General features: G+C 52.2%; 1 non-coding gene across 1 annotated transcript; it reads right to left on the bottom strand.

Annotated features, from left to right (window-relative positions):
• Positions 1–7791: 7791 nt before the first annotated feature.
• LOC128898675 (U6atac minor spliceosomal RNA) lies at positions 7792–7919 on the bottom strand. The gene has a single exon (XR_008462943.1). It is a non-coding gene; the product is annotated as a U6atac minor spliceosomal RNA (small nuclear RNA).
• Between the last annotated feature and the right edge of the window lie 938 nt (positions 7920–8857).

Below are 8857 nucleotides of genomic sequence, written 5' to 3'. Positions count from 1 at the left end.
ATGAGCTGGGTTCTGGGTTGGGCGGGGGGCAATGATTTGGGGGGCTCTGGGGGATGATTTGGGGCATCCAGGCAGGCTAAAAAGGGTTTGAGGGTGTGCAGAAAGGTCTTCAGAATTCCATAGGGGATCGTCTGGGGGTGTCAGGGTTTTGGGGGGGCAGTGGGGGAGTCCTAAAGTGGATCATAGCTGGCCTGAAAGGATGAGCCAGGAACTGGGTGGAGGCGGGGGGGAGCATGGATTTCGGGGACCTGGGGGCCTCTGGGGGGGTCCAGGCAGGCTACAAACTGCTTTAGGTTGTGCAGAAGGCTCCCTAGGATTTGGGAGGGCTGTGTCAGGGGGTGTCAGGGATTTGGGGGGCGGCATGGGGGAGTGGTGAAGCAAATGGTAATGTGCCAAAAGAGACGAGCTGGGGAGTGATCCAAGGCGTGGAGCATGGATTTAGGGGGCACTGGGGGGGGATTTGAGGGTCCATGCCGGATCCAAAGCTTTTCAGGGCGTACACAAGGGTCCCTCCAATTCTGTAGGAGTTTGTCTGGGGGTGTCAGGGTTTTGGGGGGGGCTACTGGGGGGGCCTGAATGGGATCAATGCCGGGTAAAAAGGATGAGCTGGGTTCTGGGTTGGGCGGGGGGCAATGATTTGGGGGGCTCTTGGGGGGGATGATTTGGGGGGATCCAGAGAGGCAAAAAAGGGTTTGAGGGTGTGTATAAAGGTCCTGAGAATTCCATAGGGGATTGTCTGGGGGTGTCAGGGTTTTGGGGGGGCTACTGGAGGGGCCTGAATGGGATCGTTGCAGGGTAAAAAGGAGGAGGTGGAAAGTGGGCAGGAGCAGGGGGCATGGCTTTGGGCGGCACTGGGAGCTCTGGAGGGGTCCAGGCAGGTGGAAAAGGGTTTGTAGGTGTCAGGAAGAGTCCCTACGATTTCAGAGGGGGTCCTATGTGGGTGTCAGGGTTTGGGGGGGCATGGGGAGGCCTGAATGTGATGGTGGAGGGGGAAAGAGGCTGGGCTGGGAACTGGGCTATGAGCGAGGGGGGAAGATTTGGGGGGCACTGGAAGGGGATTGTTGGATCTAGGCAGGGTGAAAGGGTTTGAGGGGGTCTGGAAGTGTCCTTAGTAGTCCGTAGGGCTTCATCTGGGGGTGTCAGGGTTTTGGGGGGAGTCTGGGGGGGCCTGAATGGGACTGAAGCGAGGCAAAAAGCCAGAGCTGGGAGCTGGGCAGGAGGGGAAGGTAAGGATATGGGGGGGGGTTGGGGGGGATTTGGAGGTCCACTCTGGGTCCAAAGGGTTGGAGGATGTCTGGAAGGGGCTCTAGCACTTGCAAGGGCTTTGTCTGGGGGTGTCAGCATTTCGGGTGGGCTCTGGAGGGGCCTGAATGGGATCGTTGCAGGGCATAAAGGACGAGCTGGGTTCTGGGTTGGGCGGGGGGGCAATGATTTGGGGGGCTCTGGGGGATGATTTTGGGGGATCCAGGCAGAGTCCAAAGGGTTTGAGGGTGTGCAGAAAAGTCCTGAGAATTCTGTAGGGGTTCATATAGTTGTGTCAGGGTTTTGGGGGGGGCGATGGGGGGTCCTGAAATGGATCATAGCTGGCCTGAAAGGATGAGCAGGGAACTGAGTGGAGGGGGGGGAGCATGGATTTCGGGGCCTGGAGGTCTCTCGGGGGATCCAGTCAGGCTACAAACGGCTTTAGGTTGTGCAGAAGGGTCCCTAGCATTTGGGAGGGCTTTGTCTGGGGGTGTCAGGGTTTTGGGGGAGCTGCTGGAGGGGCCTGAATGGGATCGTTGCAGGGTAAAAAGGACGAGCTGGGTTCTGGGTTGGGTGGGGGGCAATGATTTGGGGGGCTCTGGGGAATGATTTGGGGGATCCAGGCAGCCTAAAAAGGCTTTGAGGGTGTGCAGAAAGGTCCTGAGAATTCCATAGGGGATCGTCTGGGGGTGTCAGGGTTTTGGGGGGGCAGTGGGGGAGTCCTAAAGTGGATCATAGCTGGCCTGAAAGGATGAGCTGGGAACTTGGTGGAGGGAGGGGGGAGCATGGATTTCGGGGGCTGGGGGCCTCTGGGGGGGTCCAGGCAGGCTACAAACTGCTTTAGGTTGTGCAGAAGGCTCCCTAGGATTTGGGAGGGCTTTGTCTGGGCGTGTCAGGGTTTTGGGGGGGCTACTGGAGGGACCTGAATGGGATTGTTGCAGGGTAAAAGGGACGAGCTGGGTTCTGGGTTGGGCGGGGGGCAATGATTTGGGGGGCTGTGGGGGACGATTTGGGGGATCCAGGCAGCCTAAAAAGGGTTTGAGGGTGTGAAGAAAGGTCCTGAGAATTCTGTAGGGGTTCATATAGTTGTGTAAGGGTTTTGGGGGGGCAATGGGGGGGTCCTGAAGTGGATCATAGCTGGCCTGAAAGGATGAGCTGGGAACAGGGCAGGGGGGGTGGGGAGCATGGATTTCGGGGGCTGGGGGCCTCTGGGGGGGTTGCAGGCAGGCTACAAATGGCTTTAGGTTGTGCAGAAGGGTCCCTAGCATTTGGGAGGGCTTTGTCTGGGGGTGTCAGTGTTTTGGGGGGGCTACTGGAGGGGCCTGAATGGGATCGTTGCAGGGTAAAAAGGACGAGCTGGGTTCTGGGTGGGGCGGGGGGCAATGATTTGGGGGGCTGTGGGGGGGGATTTGGGGGTCCAGTCTCGGTCCAAAGGGTTTGAGGATGTCTGGAAGGGGCTCTAGCATTTGGGAGGCCTTTGTCTGGGGTGTCGGGGTTTTGGGGGGGCTACTGGACCGTGGTGGAAAACTTGGTTTCTGCTTGTGATGTGACGATTTAGGCAAGAAATCTACTTGTTTGAGCTTGAACCGGCTGGTTCCTGATAAAAATCAAGGCGTTGAGCAGGAAATCGACAGATTGGGTCTGGAAATCCTGTGCTTTGATTCTGAACTCTTATGGTTTGTGGTGGAATATTTGGTTTCTGCTGGTTATGTGACTATTTAGGCAAGTAATCTGCTTGTTTGTTCTTGAAACTGCTGGTTTCCACTGAAAATCACCAAGTTTCAGCTGGAATTTGGCAGATTGAGTTTGGAAATCGTGTGCTTTGATTCTGAACTCTGCTGCCTTGTGGTGGAAAACTTGGTTTCTGCTGGATCTCTGACAATTTAGGCAAGATATCTGCTTGTCTGAGGTTGAACGCTGCTGGTTCCCCATGACAATCAACATGTTTCAGATGGAAATCATCAGATTGGGTCTGGAAATCTTGTGCTTTGATTCTGAACTCTACTCGATAGAGGTGGAAATGTTGGTTTCTGCAGGTTATGTGACGATTTAGGCAAGAAATCTGCTTGTTTGAGCTTGAACCTGCTGGTTCCTCATGAAAATGTACATGTTTCAGCTGGAAATACATAGAATACATAGAATACATAGAATAAACCAGGTTGGAAGAGACCTTCAAGATCATCGCATCCAACCCATCAACCAATCCAACACCGCCCAAGCAACTAACCCACAGCACCAAGCACCCTGTCAAGTCTTCTCCTAAAAACCTCCAGTGATGGCGACTCCACCACCTCCCCAGGCAGCCCATCCCAATGTGCAATCACTCTCTCTGTATAGAACTTTTTTCTAACATCCAGCCTGAATCTCCCCTGGCGCAGCCTGAGACTGTGTCCTCTTGTTCTGGTACTGCTTGCCTGGGAGAAGAGACCAACATCCGTCTGTCTACAACCTCCCTTCAGGTAGTTGTAGAGAGTAATAAGGTCACCCCTGAGTCTCCTCTTCTCCAGGCTAAGCAACCCCAGCTCCCTCAGCCTCTCCTCGTAGGGCTTATGTTCCAAACCCCTCACCAACTTTGTTGCTCTTCTCTGGACTCGTTCCAGCAAGTCAACATCCTTCCTAAACTGAGGGGCCCAGAACTGGACACAGTACTCGAGGTGCGGCCTAACCAGTGCAGTGTACAGGGGCAGAATGACCTCCCTGCTCCTGCTGGCCACACTGTTCCTGATGCAGGCCAGGATGCCATTGGCCCTCTTAGCTGCCTGGGCACACTGCAGGCTCATGTTCAGTCTACCGTCGACCAGCACCCCCAGGTCCCTCTCAGCCTGACTGCTCTCCAGCCACTCTGACCCCAGCCTGTAGCTCTGCATGGGGTTGCTGTGGCCAATGTGCAGAACCCGGCACTTGGATGTGTTAAATCTCATGCCGTTGGACTCTGCCCATCTGCCCAGCCTGTTGAGGTCCCTCTGCAGAGCCTCTCTACCCTCCAGCAGATCAACTCCTGCCCCCAGCTTGGTGTCGTCAGCAAATTTACTGATGATGGACTCGATGCCCTCGTCCAGATCATCAATAAAGATGTTAAAGAGCATGGGGCCCAGCACTGATCCCTGGGGCACACCACTGGTGACTGGCTGCCAGCTGGCTGTGGCACCATTCACTACCACTCTCTGGGTCGGCCCTCCAGCCAGTTCCTAACCCATCGCAGTGTGCTCCCATCCAAGCCATGGGCTGACAGCTTGGCCAGGAGTTTGCTATGGGGAACGGTGTCAAAGGCCTTGCTGAGGTCCAGGTAGACTACATCCACAGGCCTCCCCACATCCACCAGGCGGGTCACCTGATCATAGAAGGAGATCAGGTTGGTCAGGCAGGACCTGCCCTTCCTAAACCCATGCTGGCTGGGCCTGATCCCTTGGCCATCCTCTAAGTGTTGCGTGATTGCACTCAGGATGACCTGCTCCATAATCTTTCCTGGCACTGAGGTCAGGCTGACAGGCCTGTAATTCCCTGGCTCATCCAACCGGCCCTTCTTGTGGATGGGTACCACGTTGGCCAGCTTCCAGTCAGCTGGGATCTCTCCAGTGAGCCAGGACTGATGAAAAATAATGGAGAGTGGTTTGGCCAGCTCATCTGCCAGCTCTCTCAGCACCCTAGGATGGATCCCATCTGGTCCCATGGACTTGTGGGGGTCCAAGCTGCTGAGGAGAGCTCCTATCACTTGCTCATGGAACACAGGGAAACCATGCAGCTCCCTGGCTCCCTCTGCCAGTTCTGCAGGCCAGCTGTCTGGTAGACGTTCTTTCCAGCTAGTAAAAACTGAGGTAAAGAAGGTGTTAAGTACCTCTGCCTTTTCCTCATCCTGTGTTACAACATTTCCTTCCATGTCAACCAAGGAGTGAAGGTTGTCCCTGCCCTTCCTCTTGCTATTAATATATTTATAGAAGGACTTTTTGTTGTCCTTCACATCAGAGGCCAGTTTAAGTTCCAAATATGCTTTTGCCTCCCTAATTTTCCTCCTACATGCCCTAGCAACCTCTTTAAACATTCCATGGGTTGCCTCACCTTTCTTCCAAAGATGATACACCCTCTTTTTTTCCCTTAGTTCAATTAAAAGTTCATTACACAGCCAGGCTGGCCGTCTGCCCCGGCGGCTCCTCTTCCGGCACACTGGCACAGCCTGCTCCTGAGCCTTCATCAGCTCTTTCTTGAAGCAGGTCCAGCCCTCCTGGACCCCTTTATTTTTAAGGGCTTTCTCCCAAGGAACCCTCTGAATTATTTCCTTGAGCAACCTGAAGTCCGCCCTCCGGAAGTCCAGAGTGGAGGTCTTCTTGCTGCCCCTCTTAGTTTGACCAAATACTGAAAATTCTATTATTTCATGGTCACTGGCCCCTAAACAGCCTCCGACCACCACACCCCCACCAGCCCTTCCCTGTTGGTGAAGAGGAGGTCAAGCAAAGCCTTGCCCCTGGTAGGCTCATGCAGCACCTGGGATAAGAAGCTGTCCTCCATGCAGTCTAAGAACCTCCTAGACTGCCTCCTCTCTGCTGTGTTGAGATCCCAGCAGATGTCAGGCAGGTTGAAGTCGCCCATAAGGACAAGGTCAGGAGATCTTGAGACAGCCTTAAGCTGTCTATAGAATGCTTCATCGACATCATCCTCCTGGTTGGGTGGTCTATAACAGACTCCAACCAGGATGTCTGCCCTACCGGTCTTCCCTCTAATTCTTGCCCACAAGCATTCGACCTGATTGTCCCTAATCTCTAGCTCAATGGCATCTAGTGCCTCCCTGATGTACATGGCCACCCCTCCACCCCTTCTTCCTTGTCTATCTCTCCTGAAAAGCCTGTAGCCATCAATTGCAGCACTCCAGTCATGTGAGCTATCCCACCACGTCTCCGTGATGGCAACTACGTCATAACTTTCCTGCTGCAACAAGGCTTCCAGCTCCTCTTGTTTGTTTCCCATGCTTCGTGCATTAGTGTACATGCACCTCAGCTGGGCTGCTGGTTTGGCCTCTGACCCTAGCTTACTGCCCCCAGACTCTTGCCTGAGGGGACTAGTTTCAGCCCCTCCCCCCTTCGAAACTAGTTTAAAGCCCTGTCAATGAGAGCTGCCAGTTCCCTCCCCAGAATCTTTTTACCTTTGGGGGACAGGCCATTCTCATATACTGTGACCTTTCCCCTTCTTTGGGACAGATGTACTCCATCTGTTGCCAGGTGGCCTGGTGCAGTAGAAATTTTACCAAGATCAAAAAACCCAGAATTCTTTTGTCTGCACCAGCCTCTAAGCCACTTGTTGATTATGGCTGCTGTCCTGTTCCTTGTGGTATTCCCTCCTGCAACTAAGGGTATTGAGGAAAAAATTATTTGAGCACCTGTCCCCTCAACCAGATCTCCCAGGGCCCTGAAATCATTTTTGATAGCCCTGGGAGTTCTGACTACAACATCATCATTCCCTATCTGCATAAGTAGCAAAGGATAATAGTCAGAAGGCTGTACCAGCCTGGGTAGCCTTCTGGTAACATCATTAATTTGGGCTCCAGGGAGACAACAGAGTTCCCTATGAGATGGGTCTGGCCGACAAATGGGGCCCTCCATTCCCCTCAGAAGTTAATCACCAATAACAATTACCCTCCTCTTTTTTTTGAGGGAGCAGGTCCTGATGCCAGGGGAGGGTTGTTTAACCTTAGGCTGTTTTGCCTTAGGCCGTTTAACCTTAGGTTGTTTACCCTTAGGCTCTTTAGCCTCAGGGAGAACCCCAGATGGTGTGTCCTCTGGTAACAGGACCACCTCACCCTCGATTTCCAGTGCCCCATACCTGTTTTTCAAGAGCAGCGGGGAAGGTGTGGGAAGGCAAGGAGGTTTAACCTTGTGTCTTTTGAGAGGAACCTGTGTCCATTCCCCTCTGCTTTTTGGGTAATCAGCCCCTGCTGTGGGAGCCTGCAGAGCCTGCTTACTCATGTTCATATCTTTCCCGCTCTGGTTTATCTCTTTCCTCTTCATGTTCATCTCTTCCCTACATTCCCTTACACTTTTAAGACTAGCAACCTCATCCTTTAGTCTGGCCACCAGATTAAGTAGGTAGTCAATCTGCTCACACCTTATGCAAGAGTTACCCCTACTACTCTGCATCTCAAGAGCCAGGCTCCAGCACTCTCTACAGCCAGATACCTGGACAGCTACCTGCTTGTGTTCTTCCTCAGTCTGGGTCGACACTGACTTTTTTAGGGAGTTTTTGCTACGAGTTACTACCATGATTGTCCCCTGACCACAGCACCCACTAGGAAAAAAAAAAAAAAAAAAAAAGAGCAGCGCAACCGTGACAATACAGCTGCCCGACGAAAAGACCCTCGCGTGCGGCAGTAAAGCGCGTTTAAATCAGCCGGGGGTGACGTAGCAGTCACAGGCCCCAGCGGCGCGAAGAGCCGATTCCCGCCGACCTCGCGGCGTGTTCAAGGGACGTTCTCAGCTCCGGCGGCCCCAACAGGAGAGAGTCGGACGGTCCCCGGTGGCTGCAGGTCCCGGTGCGGTCCCGGCACGGCTTCCCGACGAAAAGACCAAAACATGGTTAGATGCCACGAAGTAGGTGGCAGTGCCTTAACCGTATGCGTGTTGTATAGGCCACAAGGGCCCCTTCCATCCTTATCAAGGGGAGTGCTAACCTTCTCTCCTTTCATACAACACAAATTGACAGATTGAGTCTGGAAACCCTGTGCTTTGATTCTGAACTCTACTGGTTTGTGGTGGAATATTTGGTTTGTGCCAGTTATGTGATGATTTAGGTAAGAAATTTGCTTTTTTCATGTTGAAACCGCTGGTTTCCCATGACAATCATCAAGTTTCAGACGGAGATCGATAGATTTGGTCTGGAGATCTTCTGCTTTGATTCTGAACTCTACTGGATTGTGGGGGAAAACTTGGTTTCTGCTGATTATGTGACCATTGAGGCCCGAAATCTGCTTGTTTATTATTGTTACTGGTGGTTTCCCCTGAAAATCATCAAGTTTCAGCTGGAAATGGACAGATTGAGTCTGGAAATCTTGTGCTTTGATTCTGACCTGTAATGGTTTGTGGTGTAATATTAGGTTTCTGCTGCTTATGTGATGATTTAGGTAAGAAATCTGCTTGTTTCTTGTTCAAACTGCTGGTTTCCCCTGAAAATCAACACGTTTCTGCTGGAAATTGGCAGATGCAGTCTGGAAATCTTGTGCTTTAATTGTGAACTCTGTGGGCTTGTGGTGGAAACGGATGCTGCTAGTTATGTGAAGATTTAGGCAAGAAATCTACTTGTTTGATGTTGAAACAGCTGGTTCCTTATGAAAATCAACATGTTCCATCTAGGCTTCAACAGATTTGCTCTGGAAATCTTGTGCTTTGATTCTGAACTCTAATGGATTGTGGTGTAAGATTTGGTTTCTGCAGGTCATGTGAGGATTTAGGTAAGAAATCTGCTGGTTTGATGTTGAAACAGTGGGCTTCCCATGAAAATCAACAAGTTACAGCTGGAAATTGGCAGATTTGGTCTGTAGATCTGGCGATTTGATTCTGAACTCTAATGGTTTGTGGTGTAATATTTGGTTTCTGCAGGGTATGTGATGATTTAGGTAAGAAATCTGTTTTTT

Source organism: Dryobates pubescens, chromosome 29 (genome assembly GCF_014839835.1).
Source record: "Dryobates pubescens isolate bDryPub1 chromosome 29, bDryPub1.pri, whole genome shotgun sequence".
Classification (NCBI taxonomy): Eukaryota; Metazoa; Chordata; class Aves; order Piciformes; family Picidae; genus Dryobates; species Dryobates pubescens.
This window is presented reverse-complemented; position numbering and strand designations above follow the sequence as displayed.